Here is a 15,902-nt window from a genome sequence, read left to right as displayed (position 1 = left end):
TGGACCAACCAGAGAATGGCTTCCAATGTGTGCACTACCTGCTATTCTCTGTATTTAAATACGGCTTGGCCAATTGTGCCCATGGTTCTGCCATACTTTCTTTTCCTTTTACGGACATGGTTATGTGTGCTGAGTTGAGCACCCCCCTCTCTCCCCCCCCCCCCCCCCCACACACACACACACTCAATTTGAAAAGTTGGTTGCTATGGCCAGTAAAAATCCCACCACCACTGAGCAGCTAAATCTGATTACAGTACCTTTAATTGAAAGACTGGCTAATTTATGTAGTCAAATAGGGATAAGAGCAGAGGAGCATTTTCAGTTTAGTTTGATTTTCAGTGTTTTCAGCCTTAACCAGCAAGACAAATGACAGATAGATGGGCCTGAAAATGCAGATTAAGCATGATCAGGTAAAATTATCTAGCTATCTCATCCAATGAACGGGCATTTGAAAATTGATCTAATGTGCATAATATTATTACTGCGGGTGCCTGGGCGAACTTGGAAATTTATGTTTACAAAATGATAAGCACATAATTTTTCAAGTGAAGCGCTCAGGCTGTGGTATTGCTTTCAGCATGCGTTTATCTGCTGAACTAGGAAGCTCTTTACCTCCACAGCAGCTGTGATAAGGAAAAATATTACACTTGTAGTATTTAAGACTATCAGATGTGACTGTACCTTGGGTAAAGTTGAGCAGATCCTGTGTTTTATAATTCTTTGCTTTCTCAAGCAACTTTCTTCCCCTACACACTCACACAGATAAATTAAAAACCTTTTCTAGAAGTCCTTATTGTAATTAAATAATACTGATTAATAAAACTAGAAATGCCCCTCCTGTCTTTAGTGACCCAGAGCCATTTGTCAAGCTTAGTGAATGGAACAATTGGGAGGGGGAAAAAAAAGAGAATCAAAAATGGACTTACTCATATATCCAAAGAAGAAAATACATCTGTAGACTGACACCCAATGTACGAGCTGCACACAAAAGCCCTATATGAAAGTCATCTGAGGTAACATTTTCTATGGGGCAAAGGGCCTGGCTGACACTCCCCACTGGGCCTACGCTCCCCAACCCCTGCCGGCCTAATGGGAGAATGAATTGTTGTTTCAGAGTTAATCGAGTCATTTAAATCATAGCTGCAGCCTCCATTCACTAGTCCCTGTGCATGAATGTGCTGATCCCGATACTAATCCACGTCAGGTGACCTGAGCTATATTTCACCATAATTGCCGTTTTAGGGCTGCAAATTGGAACTAAAATAACCAGATGCAAAGGAGATGACCATATCACATGCTCAAGATGGATCTTTAAAGTTCAAGGAGAGTTCAAGCATGGAAGAGGCAACGGAGAGGGTCAAGTGTACGGAGATTGTTCATGTTCAGCGGGAATTAACTTTACAAATATATTGTTTCTGAAGTGGTAATTCTCCCATCTTACCGCTATTCACGCCTCGTTTAATTCTCACATTCCTCTTGGCCATTAACATGATTGCCTCTCATTGATATACATGTGATTTTATTTTATTTTTTTTCTGCAAAATGTTCTGTTTGTAAGCCTCAGCTAATTATCTTTTTCATTTCTTCCTTGGACGAATATATTGCTCACCAGGGGCCATGCTTACTAAAGTGTAGTAAGTTGTTACACTTAACAGCACCTTAAATGCAAATCATCAGGAGCAGTAATTGCAAAGCCTGTGTGGTGATACAGAGGAGGTAGCCAACAACTGCCCTGCATTTAACATACAGGTCAGACCCTTACCTCACAGGCTTGTGTTATATGATTCAACAGATAGCACAGACAGACAAAAAATTCTATGGCTGAAGCAGCACAACTAAACACCAGAATCCCCTCCCCCCACCCACAGCATGTCCCCTGAACGGAATCTCCCCCGATTGTACCTAGAATATGTTTCCTCACTATAGCACCATCTAAAGAAAAGCCCCTTGATCAATCCCTCCCCTAAGACTAGGGTTACCATATGGCTCCAGAAAAAGGAGAACGGATTGAGACATCTGGGTTTACTTCCCTAGGAAGTGAAACTCAGATGTCTCAATCTGTCCTCCTTACTTCTATTAGAAACATAGAAACATGATGGCAGATAAAGGCCAAATGGCTCATCCAGTCTGCCCATCCGCAGTAACCATTATCTCTTCCTCTCTCTAAGAAATCCCACATGCCTAATCCAGGCTTTCTTGAAATCAGACAGTCTCTGTCTCCATCACCTCTACCAGAAGACTGTTCCATGCATCTACCACCTACCACCCCAGATGTATCAATCCGTCCTTCTTTTTCGGGAACCATAGGGTAACCCTACCTAAGTCCCCATTAAAACTCTCCCAACAAACCCCATTCTCCATTCATATGCCATCATCCCAACCAAGAAACTTCCTCAAGTACCACAATCCATATCTGGCCCCATAATGCAGATGCACCTTGCTGAGGCATTATATTCTTTGGAATAGATGGTATGGATGGGCAGACTGGGTAAGTCATATGGATGTTGCTGTAATTTTCTATATTTCCATCTCATCTCTTCCTATTGATACCACATTTGTTTGGGGCTATTCCAGAGTAGGGTTACCACATTTGTGAAGCCAAAAAAAAAGGGCACATAGCCCCACCCCTCACCCCACACCTTGCCCTACCCTTCACCTAGGCAGTTGCCTGCTGTGTGCAGGCAGGGTCGTAGCTACTACTTTAAGATCACCACAGATGTTCCAGTTGAACTTTGTGTACTGGATATGCTTTAACAGTAGTTCCATGTTTTCATATGCTTTTATATAACCTTTTCAGGCAGCATCCATCAAGCCCATGTACAAGTATGCACAGGCATGCCCAGACTGCATCATTTTCATGGGCATTATGCAATCTGCCCTGAATGTATTCCTGGACATGCCCACACTATATCCAGCAAGGTATAACATGAGTAATAGGCCTATATTAAAAATTAGGCTAAGAAAGAAGCACAAGGAAGAGGGAAGCAGTGGCACTGTATTTATTTGGTTGACGAGTCCTCAGCATCCTTGCCAGCAAAGGTACATATGTTTGGTGCACAGGGAGAAAAAGGAGGAAAGAGAAAGGGATTGGGACTTATATACTGCCTTTTTTATTTATTTATTTGGTTTCATATCCCGTCCTCCCAGGAGAGTTCAAAATGGGTTGTACATTTACATACATATTAAAGTGTACTTATAACAAGGTGATGGCAAACATGGCATGGCGGGACATTGTCTGACAGATGGCAAAACATAGTTAACAAAGCAAGGTAAAGCATAACATGACAAAAATGGTATGGTGGGTCATAACATGACGAGCATAGCAAACACTGCATGACATAGGGCTAGATTCACAAAGCAAACCGATCGTGTACTGATCGGTTTGCGATCACTTTGCGACCCCGCTCCCATTCACTAACCGTACTCCCGATCCGATCTGCGCATGCAAATGAGGGGGAAATGCATGCAAATATAGGAAGGAAGCGATTCACAAAAGAAAACTTCATGAACACTGACTGGACTGGCCGATCTTAAAAGCGACTGCTGGGGACCGGTCGCTCACCGCCTTTCCGCCTGTCCTGCTCTCTACTCTCTGCCTGAAATCCCAATCCTGCAGCCCTGAAACTATCCAAGAAGCACCCAGCTCTCTGCCGCTCTCCACTCTTCCGCCATGCTGCCCAGCTCTCTTCTCCCCTCGCCTGTCTTTAGTGCTTATTGGGCAAGCTGATATGTCCTCTCTGTTCCCCCTGGCTCTGCCGCCTTCCCTGCAGTACGAGCCCGCGGGGCTGCACGCCGCAGTGCAGCCCGCTTTAAACCCACGGGCTCGCACTGCAGGGAAGGCAGCAGAGAGCAGGAGAGTCATGTAAAAGTTAAAATTTTTTTTAAAAAAAAGTCGTAGCTGGACGGGTCTAGACGCATGCGCAGACCATCTACAGATGGTCTGCGCATGCGTCGGGATCGCAGACCTGCGATCCATGCCGGCAGATGGGGGCGTTCCTCTGATCGCCCCCATCTGAATATTAGAGTTTAGGGAATTCATCAGGCAGGTTTGTGAATCTAGCCCATAGTATATGTAGTTATACAACCACACTCAAAACAGTTTATATACAGGTACTTCAAGCATTTTCCTGTCCTGGTGGGCTCATAATCTACATATCTGATCTAACTATGCCTCTGCTGTGTAGCAATCACCACTTTCCTTTTGTAAGGCAGCCTGCTGCACTTTTGATATTTTCAAGCAAATAATTTCACAATTTAACTGTGCAGAATCCATAATTTTTGCCTTCTGCCTAAAGGTCCTCGACTCTCCCTTCCAGAGATGGCTGCAATATGTTTTGGAAGAGCTATGATTGCAATCCGTCAGAGGCTCGTGTTTGGAAGGATTAGTTCCAAACAGTAGGATTATAAACATTTACTCTTTCACACTACAAATGTATTTCAGGATATTAATTCTAGCAAGTACTATGACTACTATCCATTCAGTCGTGTCCGACCCTTGGATACTCTGAAGGCCAGTCCTCGCCACGCTTCCTTGTTTTCCATGGCTTCTTTCAATCGCTTGATGTTTGTTCCCACGTCATTCATGATGGTTTCCAGTCAATGGGCCTTCGATCTCCCCTTCTTCTTCCTTTCATCACTGGCCATTCCAAGTAGCACCTCCTTTTCTAGTGTATTCATTCTCATCACTTGTTCGAAATAGGTCAGCTTCTGTCTGGTAATCTTGCCTTCCAGGGTAGGGTTACCAGACGTCTGGATTTCCTCGGACATGTCCTCCTTTTCGAGGACATGTCCAGGGGTCCGAATGGCTTTTCCAAAACCCACACTTTGTCCAGGTTTTGAAAAGCCTCCTCTAAATCACGTCAGGCAGGAGGAAATTTGCACATGCGTGGATTTCCTCCTGCCCGACGAGAGCAGATAGGGGGGGGCTAGGGTGGAATTAGGGGTGAGATTGGGGCATAACGGGGCAGGGATAGGTGGAACTGAGCGGACCTGGGGACGGGTCTAGGGGTTCCGGATTTTACAATAGTAAAATCTGGCAACCCTATTCCAGGGACAACTCTGGGTTTATATGATCAAGAACATCTTTATTGATACACATATCCATAATTTATACCCTAGAACAGTGGTTCCCAACCCTGTCTTGGAGGACCACCAGGCCAATCAGGTTTTCAGGATAGCCCTAATGAATATGCATGGAGCAGATTTGCATGCCTGCCACTTCCATTATATGCAAATCTCTCTCATGCATATTCATTAGAGCTAACCTGAAAACTCGATTGGCCTGGTGGTCCTCCAGGACAAGGTTGGGAACCACTGCCCTAGAAAGTGCATTACCCATTTTTGGTCTGTGCCATGCTTTCAACCTTTCTTGTTATTTTGTGAGGTTCTGAAGAAGGGAAATGGCCTCCTATTACAAATGATCCCCCATCTGATAGAAGAGAAACTCTGGTTGCAAAGTAACTCAAAGTAACTCAAAGTATAAATAAATGGGAGAAATTTTTTTTTATAAATCTATTCACCTACTTAATAATATAATTACAAAGTAACTGCCACAGCTTGATTAAACACAAACAGCTACAGGTACGGTTACAAGAAGATAATTGTTTTCCTTTTATGAGGCTGGACCCTGCCCAGAACTCCCCAAGAGTGAATAAACATGTTGCATGTGCCTCATATTACGATATCAGATCCATAGTAGGCTTCATGCTTTTAGACCTATAAACAAGCAGGGGTTAGGGGCACTGATGTAAAAAAAATGTCTGCTGGCCAAGGAGACTATGAGGTTTTCACTTCAGCTTGCTGCCCTCTCAACCGCACACCATGACTGACACACACACTTGATGTCCTGTCTTTTTGTTCTACTTTCTCTGGATTAGAACCCTGCCGCGTCAGATGAGTCCACTGATTTATACCTTATTCCCTTGACCCCAGAAACATCATTGAAGCCTATTGTTAAGGCGGCACCAAATCTTAGCAGCAGCTCTGCAGCCTGTGGCTGCTTGACTAAATGGTAAGACCGCACTAGGAAGGGCTAATTAACTGTTAGAGAAGTCACTGAACGTGCTGCAGTGTTGCTTGGCAGCGTGGAACCTTCCAGCACAGACCAGGAACAAATTTTTAATAGGCAAAATGTATTCAGTCCCCAACTTTTCATTTACAAAACTAACTGAGATTTTTTTTTTTCTTTTTCTTTTCTCATATTTTTTTACACTACCAAGCTCATTTCTCAAACGACAGTGAGCAAACGTGGAAACCAAATCACTCAGGGTGACGGGCCTGTGCTTTCATTTTTATGACACCAGTGTTCTAAAATTGGTCATCTGCAAATTGCAATTTTCCTCTTTCATAAATATCAGTGGAAGTGTTCCTCTCGCCAGCTTCTTCCTATTCAGGATATCAGGCAGATAAGAGCTATCAGGAAAGGTCATCCTCAATTTCCACACAGAAATGATCTGTCTCCGGTATGTAATAAACATTTATCCATGCCTTTATTAACTATATTGGATCTGACAGTTCTGTTAAACCGTTTTCCTTCATTTTGCTAGGTCATGATGGTTAATGCGGCTTAAAAAAAAAAAAAATCTCATCGCTGCATTTGATCACTGTATTGCCTTGCCCGCGTTATCAGAATTTTGTGAAGGGTAAGCATGGATGCAGTGACCTAGTCTGGTTATGTAGCCCATTCTTTGTCTTGCCTATCACTTTGCTTTCAGGGTTTATACTCAGTAGCATAGGCAGTGGAATGCTGCTTTGAAGGGGATGGGGGCAGGAGCTCTACCCTAGCACACAACCTCACAGCTGCTCCCGGCGCTTTAGTTTTAAATCTTCGGGCAGCTGCCACACAGAATCCACGAGCAGGCCTGCCCCCGGAAGTAGAATGAAGGGTTCCGGGGCAAGCCTGCTGTTTGACATTGCGCGGCAGCTGCCTGAAGATTTAAAACCATAACACTGGGAGATAGGAGGGAGGGCAGGCAACTGAAAATTTTGGGGGTGGCCATGAACCCTGTGGCTTTCCTCGTTCCGACGCCTATGCTCAGTAGGACAGTTAGTGCTTACTGAAACAGTTGCTTACTGGAAGGACAAACTGTGTATTCCAAGCCGCATTTGGACAGTTACTTTGTAAAAATAATATATTAAAGTTACTAGCTAATGCAAGGATAAGGTAATATTTTACAGTTATTAGGACTCCTTTTACTAATCCACAAAAGTGGGCCGGCAAGGAAAAACCTCTGACATTCATTCAGTTCTTATGAGCCAGCCTGCAAACCGTTCCCCTTAACTGCATCCATGACATCTTGTTTGTCTGTCTTGCCTGTTTAGATTGTAAGCTCTTTCAAGCAGGGACTGTTTTCTTACTCTTTGTGACTCTGTACAGCGCTGCGTGCGTCTGGTAGCGCTATAGAAATAATTAATAGTAGTAATAGTAATATGTTAAGTTAGTGTGAAAGTAATATGTTACCTTTAGTTACTTTTTAATTCTTGGATATAAACAGTTGTTTCGACATTACATAAACATTATTCTGGCAGTTGGATATCTATCTATTATCAAAGAAAGCTTCTAAACAGAAAGGACCTGATTCTCAGCGGCCGTCTATGAAGCAACCGCTGATCGCATGTCAATCACTCATTGGCATCTTTAGAGCAGTGTTGTTCAACCTTTTGACACTTATGGACCGGCGGAAATAAAATAATTATTTTGTGGACTGGCACTGGTCCGCGGACCGGCAGTTGAAGAACACTGGGCTAAGTCATGCCCATCTCCACCCAATCTCCGCCCCAGACCCCGCCCCCATAATAGTACTAATTGTAACACCATTTTTTTCCATTCATTTTTCATATATATACACACACACAATATAATCGTATTAACAACACATAATGGTTAACCACAAAATTAAAATACACAAAGCACACTGTATGCTTTTCAACATTCATTCCTACCAGAAACCAGATAACCCCATGCAAATGCAGGACCAAAAACTAAAAGTACTAATATTTACAAGCAAACCCTATGATGCAAGACTCTGCACGCAGTACAACCCCAGAAGAAAAGAAACAAATGCATTTCTTCCTGAATCAAATCAATCACTAAATAAAAAAAATAAAAGCATTTCCCCTACCGTTGTCTCTCTCCCTCCATATGCCTTGCCTTCCGGCCTGCCCCCCGGTGTTATCTTTGGGTCGGTCCACTGTGCAATCAATGTGGCGTCTTCGGGCCGGCTCCCTGAGTGCTGCATTGCACAAAGCTCTGGGCAGTGGCTCCTTGCGCATGTCCCACGCCTCATCTGGAAGCCTTCCCTCTGACATTGCGACGTCAGAGAGGAGGTTTCTGGTTCAGGTACAGGCCGTGCATAGGAGCCTTTTCCCATGGCTTTGTGCACTACAGCATTCAGGTAGCCGGCCCAAAGACGCCACGTTGATCACACTGTGGACCGGCGGCTACAGAACACTGTCTTGGGCCCGATGGAAGTGCCGGCTCTGTGGACCGGCAGCAAATTTCTGCGGACCGGCACCGGTCCACGGATCGGCGGTTGAAGAACACTGCTTTAGAGAATTGAGTCTTTTTTTGGTACTAGATGCCTTAAATGTGGGCCAGCATTTTACAGGCCTGCATTTAAGGTACTAAATCAAGCAAGGAGCTAATCTGTAAATTGCTTGTGTTAACCAACAATACTTGCAAACTATATCTCCACAATATTAATTATTCAAAATATATATTAAAGTGTATAAACACTTAAAGACAAGTGTATTATAAATATAAGTGCTCAGTCACCAACCATACAGTGTCACATAAAATGCCAGCTATGGTTGAATAGAAGGACCATCATCGCACTCTGAGAGTCCCTCTGCCAGCCCTCACTACAATGCTTGTGTGATAATGCTTGTATACTGAAGATTTATTATAAATTATTATCTAGTTATTGTTAAACAGTAACTTATCTGTCATTGAAGTAAGTGCATAGGAGGGCAGGAGCTTGGCAATAGATTAACTCAGTAATCAATTAATCCATTTCAAGTGCTGTGAAACCCGTGAAAACTCTGTTCAGAAAGCTAAAGGCCTCCCTTCGACTCGAGTTTTGCTCGAAGCATCGTCAGGAAGGGGGCAGCGGCCTAAAGAATCCTTGCAACTCAGAGGGTAACAGCAGAAAGGGCATTTAAGGTGTCTGTCTTGCACCTACAGAGATGCATAGGGACACTTCTGGAGACCGTATCTGGCAAAGGTCATAAGAGGACTTGAAGGTCCTGGCTTTCGCCGATGATGTACTCTTAGTCCTATCAAATGTACAGCCTTCTTTGGCAGCTTTATTGGGGCTGGTGGATGAGTTTGGCTTTTATTCGGGATTTCAGCTTACTAATACTAAATCTGTGCCCTTTTCCCTTAACATGGGTAAAGGGAGCAATAAAGTATTTAGGAGTTATGGAGCCCAGTGATCTTTCCCAACTATGCACTCTTAACACCACTTACGTTTCATGGAACAAAAGTTGCCTCTCTGGAAGGCTTATCTCCTCTCCCTCTCAGGCAAGATTGCATTGTATAACATGTTGCTATTGCCCTATTGGCTGTATCTTTAACACTTGTGCCACAAACCCACAAAAGTATAATTCGGGCCATAAATAAATATTTGTGAAATGGTAAGAAGCCAAGGCCGATATATAGAGTCGTTTTGTCCCCCGAGGGACAAGAGAGGGCTGAGTCTCCTCAATATTCAATTATTCGCAGTGGCATGTCAGCTTCGTCATATAAATGATTGGTTTAAGGGTCTTTCTACCTTCTCTTTCACCTCAGCGGAGACATTCTTATTACATCCCTTCAACTTTAGTGCTTTGTTTCACATACCCCAGAAACATTTTCAATCTCTTCTCCAGGCCTACCCAATTTACTCCGCTATGCAATTGGCCTACAGATGGTTATGTTCACTGTTAAAGACTCAATTTGATGATTCACCTCTACTGCCCATACAGGGTAACCCTGCCTTTGAACCGGGACAGACTTCTAGAGTATTCCAACATTGGAGGACCTGGTGCATCTGCTACCTCCACCAGGTCCTCATTTAAGAAGGGGCCCTATGACCTTTTTTGACTCTGCAACAGGAATTTTTGTTACCACCACTTGACTCTTATGCTTATTGGCAAATGTGCCATTACATACTTTCCTTGTCCTTTGCATCCTTGACGTTAGAATCTTACGAACAACTGAAAGAGGCCCTTTGCTTAGATGCACAAAATGCTATTCCTTTATGGTTGCACCATAAACATAACATACATAGCATAAAATCGATTTCTAGACCGCGTAACCAAAAAGTTCAATGTGGTTCACAAAAGAGTAACTAGCCAACAACATCACGAAGGAATACAGAGCATGGATAGGGTCTTAGGGCCAAAATACGTACATGTCGGGTCTTGTACATGAATAAAAGATTGAGCACTACAGGTCACCTCTTTTGTTTTTTCTATGGTATGGCATGAGCCACCAGGAATCTCCGAAACCGGCTCAGCTGATGGGGATTCCTCTGCTGTGAACAGACAAAGTAGTTGGCGGGTACATCTACAAAATTTGCTTTTATACTTTTTTTACGTGGTCATTTTTATTTTTGAAAATGGGCAAAAAAGGTAGACGTCCTAAGGACCAAAACTTATACCTAGCTCATTTTCAAAAATAAAAGATAGATGTTTGGCAGCATTGAAAATGGACATTTTTCCTACTGGGGTTGTGGACGACTTGCACAAAACATCCAACCTCAAACTTAGGTACACTTTTGATTATGCCCCTCCACAGGTCTCATTTTCAAAAAAGAAAGACGTCCAAAAGACGGCATAAACATTTTAATTGCTGAAATGTCAAAGTAACAATTTTTGAAACTTACTTCCTAGATATCTTGCTAAGCTTTTTGTCTGCATTGTGTTCAAAGTTCGAGGGCGTGTGTAAGAGGCATGTTATGGGCAGACTTAGTGCTTGGATGTCTTGCAACAATAATTGAGCATTCACCAAAGCATTCAGGATGCCATTTAGATGTCTGGCACTAGACCTGTTTTAAAAGCATCTAAGGGCCAAAAAGGTACCCAACTAACCAGATGTTCCTATAGTAGAGCACTGCATTGAATTTAACCATTCTTTCAATGAGTTAAAGTGGTTACTGTGGATGGGCAGACTAGATGGGCCATTTGGCCTTTATTTGTCATCATGTCTCTATATATCGATAGAGAAAAAGAACATTGCCCCGGTGGAAATCGCCAGAAAAAATTACTGCAGAGAGCAGCCCGTTGGATTTTCAAATTACAAACTTTAAAACCGACGGGTTTAAATGCTTCAATAGAGTGGACAGCTTTTCTTTAAATAACTTTTATCATTTATTAAGACTATCAAGTGAATGTTTACCAGAGAGAAGTTGACTTTTGAAGCACTACAGGGGCACTACAGGGGATCTTCTTTCCATAAGTTTAAAGAACATAGTGAAGTCAAGTAAATTTTACACAATGACAACGCAATGTCAAGTTAGAAAGTTTTCACATTAGCTGTTCTTGATTTTTGATACTGGATCTTTGAACAGCTATTATCTAAGGCCATAAAAGTGCAAGCTCAGCATTTTTCAGCTAGCGCTTTTGTACATTTTTATATTCTAACCAGTGTTCACATTTTATATTTTTTACAAAGCACTCGATGGGTGTCAGCATATTAACAATATCCAGACCTTGCATATTTTGAAACAATTGTAATGATTTCAACTTTTTGTATATATTTTTAAGCTTGGGCTCTTTAAATCATTTGATGACATTAGTCAAAGAGCTAAAAGTGTCAGTGCCATTTTTTAATTAAATTGTGGTGGAATATCAGCTGTTCACAGTGAATACTTCTTGGTATTATTGTATTTTCAACGTCTAGCACTTTTTTGCAATAGGTTTTTTTACCTTGCAAGTGTTTAATTTCATGTTTTATTTGCGGCGCTTAAAGACCCCTGAGGAAGCCAATGTTCGGCGAAACGGGTCCCCGTTGGGCAAATGAGGCTGCTATTATGAATGTTACAACAGTCTTTGAAAGATAAGTGCGGGTGTTATGTACACTATTTATCAATTTAAATGGTTTGATTTTTTTTCACGAATTGATTTTTGCACATGAAAACACTAGTTAAAAGATTTTTGGTAGTGAAGTTTGAGATCGATGAAAGAAAAGTCTGGCCTACTTAGAACTGACAAGCCTTCATTGATTCATATCAGTGCAGGTACTCTGAAATGTCTGCCTCTGGTAAAACAAGTGCAGACTTCCACTTCAGGTGATCGAGGCAAGCAGCGTGCCTGATTTTAAGAAGAAATGGGATCGTCACGTGGGATCTCTGCACAGAGTTAAATAGGGGAGTGTCATTAGGGTGGGCAGACTAGATGGGCCGCGGCCCTAATCTGCCGTCTTTTTCTATGTTTCTATAAAACCTTGTCTGCTGTTGTTCACTGGAGGGATAATGTCATAACCCCCCAAACTCCCCCAGTGGTCACAAACCCTCTCCTACACCCCCCCCCCCAAAGATCTGAAATATTAAAGAGTGCATACTTGTCTCCATAACGCAGCACTTGGCATGGGAAATCCTAACAGAGCAGCAAGTAGGTGTCTGGAGTAATCTGGTGGGTACTGGCAGTATAATGAAACATAGGGAGGGGGACCCAGGCACATATCTCACGCTAGGCACTACGTTTATGGTGGAAAGTGTGAGCCCACCAAAATCCTACTGTACTGCTATATAGGTGACACCTGCAGCCATAAGGGCTATTGAGGTGGTAGACAGGTGGGAATAGTAGGTTTGGGGGGAGTTTTGGGGAGCTCGCCATACATTACGAGGGGGGTTATGGTGTTATACACCTGGCACCCTTTATGTGAAGTTCACAGGTCCCCCACTGCTCTGCTGGCATGTCTGTGTGGCCAGTGTAATATAAAATGGTAGTCCTGCCTACATCCAAATGACTTGATTTTGGATCTTTTTTTGTTTTTTTCAAAAATGGCCAAAATAGTTAGATGTCCTAGAACATAAGAACATAAGAAGTTGCCTCTGCTGGGTCAGACCAGAGGTCCATCGCGCCCAGCAGTCTGCTCCCACGGCGGCCCATCAGGTCCATGATCTGTAAGGTGATCCTTATCTAAATCATTTAATCCCCCTTGTCCTTCTATCTATACCCTTTCATAACCTATCTCTACCTCTATCTATATCCCTCAATCCCCGTATCCTTCAGGAATTTATCCAATCCTTCTTTGAAACCCGGTAGTGTACTCTGTCCTATCACAACCTCCGGAAGCGCATTCCTAAGAGCCAACACATCTGGTTAAGCGATTTTTTTTAAAAAAAGGTATACATCTAGCGGTTTCAAAAATGGTTTCTGCACCCAATTTTTGGACACACTACTCCAAATCAGACTTAGGGCTCCTTTTACTAATCTGCGCTAGCGTTTTTAGCACACGCTTAGTATGCGTTACATTGCTAGGCACCTAACACGCTAATGCCTCCATAGAGCTGGCGTTAGTATTTTTTGTGTAGCGCAGGGTTAGCTCGCGCTAATCTTTAGCGCACGCTAAAAACGCTAGCGTAGCTTAATAAAAGGAGCCCTTAGATACACTATCGAAAATGGCCCTCCATAATATTCATTACTGATAATGTAATATATTACTGTTATTTAATTATGTTTGCACAAAAGTAACCACTATAGTTAATTACTTTTAAAGTAACATATTACTTTGTAATATATGTATTTATTTTAAAAAATGTATACCCCCACTTAAAACTAAGCAGCGTACAAAAAACATGCACAAAATCAATTGACACAAAATAGACTAAACATAGGGGTCCTTTTATCAAGTTGCGTAATACCGCAGGTTAAACCGCCTGCCGCGCTAGCCGCTAACGCCTGCATTGAGCAGGCGTTAGTATTTTATCCGGCCACGGGGGTTAGCATGTGATGAAATGTCCGACGTGCTAATCCCACTAGCTCGGCTTGATAAAAGGACCCCATAGATTCCGTACAAATGTAAGGAAGTTCTTCTTCATCCAGAGAGTGGTGGAAAATTGGAACGCTCTTCTGGAGGTTGTTATAGGGAAAAACATCCTTCAGGGATTCAAGACAAAGTTAGACAAGTTCCTGCTGAATCGGAATGTTCGCAGGTAGGATAGTTCTTAGTTAGGGCTCTGGTCTTTCACCTGGGGGCCGCTGCAGGAGCGAACTGCTGGGCACAATGGACCACTGGTTTGACCCAGCAGTGGCAATTCTTATGTTCTTATATCACATTATCACAACAGACTGTAAACAAATTTAAAAATAATCCAATAGTAATTTAGACAAAATAAAATAAATTTATACAAATTTAACTAAACACATCATCCTATTATCACAATGGACTGTACATTTAAAATAAATTTTTTTAAATGATTAAATAACACTTTACACAGTTGAAAAAGCCTGAAGGTAAAGATGTGTTTTAATGCCTTTTAACAAACACTCACGCTTAAAATAGTAGTGACCTTACTCAAACACCGTGCTAGGCCAACAATAGAACTAAGAAATCTCCCCGGCTCACTATCCGAGTATAATCTTATTTTCTCTGTGAGCCTTATATTATAATTGTTTCATTTTTATATTATTTTCTCAATAAATATTAATTTTATACTGTTTTCTCAATAAATATGCTTTAATTCAAATACTCCTTTTGAGATTTTGTTCAGTTATTTTTTCTACTGATAATGCTGTAAAAGTGTGGTACTTAGCTCAAAATCAAGAGCCGACTGACGCCCACACCCGATGCAGACGGAAGATCTCCGTTTCACCCTGTAGATTTACTGAGGGCTTCTTCAGAACAGCAATTGTTAAACAGCACTTCTATAAAGAGAAGAAATAACCGTCTGATTATCAAGCACATTATACTGTGATTACTTTAAAATTCCTTAGTGCAAATGTCCTAAGAAAATACCCCTTGACACCACACCATTCTAGGTAATGCTAAAACTCCATGAGTTAAAATGATGTTATGACGGTAAAACGTACTTACTTACAAAATTGTAGTTTTGCTAAATTCTATTTAGCGATGCGGGCTATGCTGACGCTTCCCACTGTCTTACCAGGAGGAAAGTGACTAAGACGCCGGCTGCAAGCTACAGCTTTTAAAATTCACTGGCGGCATCTGACGTCATATCCGGAACGAGTACCATTCAAGATCCTTTCAAACCCGAGTTGGAATATATTAAATAAATCAAATTAGAAAAAGATATTGAATTCTTAGTTGAAAAAGACTTGCCAATTGACTGCTATATTAAGACCCCTAGGCTCTTGATTTTGAGCTAAGTGCCACACTTTTACAGCATTATCAGTAGAAAAAATAACTGAACAAAATCTCAAAAGGAGTATTTAAATTAAAGCATATTTATTGAGAAAACAATATAAAATTAATATTTATTGAGAAAATAATATAAAAATGAAACAATTATAATATAAGGCTCACAGAGAAAATAAGATTATACTCGGATAGTGAGCCGGGGAGATTTCTTAGTTCTATTGTTGGCCTAGCACGGTGTTTGATTAATGCCTTTTAAACAATGATTAAGATCATGCAGCATTGGACCTTATGTACTAACATGCTAAAATGTTCATTGTTTATTATCCATTTCTGCAAAATTTAGGTAAGAAATACAAATGAGCTCTTGGTTCATTTGCATTCTTAGCTAAAGTTGGCAGGAAATTTCTCACCCGTTGCTACAGCCTGTAGTACCAGGTGAGAAATTTTGAAAAACAAAAAACCCCTGTTCTTCCTGTATAGTCATGTCAAAATTAAAGGACCCACTAGACCAAATCTTGGAGGCGCCAGTGGATCCAATGCCCTCCTGCCTAGGGTTACCATATGGCTCCAGAAAAAGGAGGATGGATTGAGAAATCTG

This window comes from Geotrypetes seraphini, chromosome 1 (assembly GCF_902459505.1).
Source record: "Geotrypetes seraphini chromosome 1, aGeoSer1.1, whole genome shotgun sequence".
Taxonomy (NCBI): domain Eukaryota; kingdom Metazoa; phylum Chordata; class Amphibia; order Gymnophiona; family Dermophiidae; genus Geotrypetes; species Geotrypetes seraphini.
The sequence above is the reverse complement of the archived record's forward strand: the minus strand, read 5'-3'. Positions refer to the sequence as shown.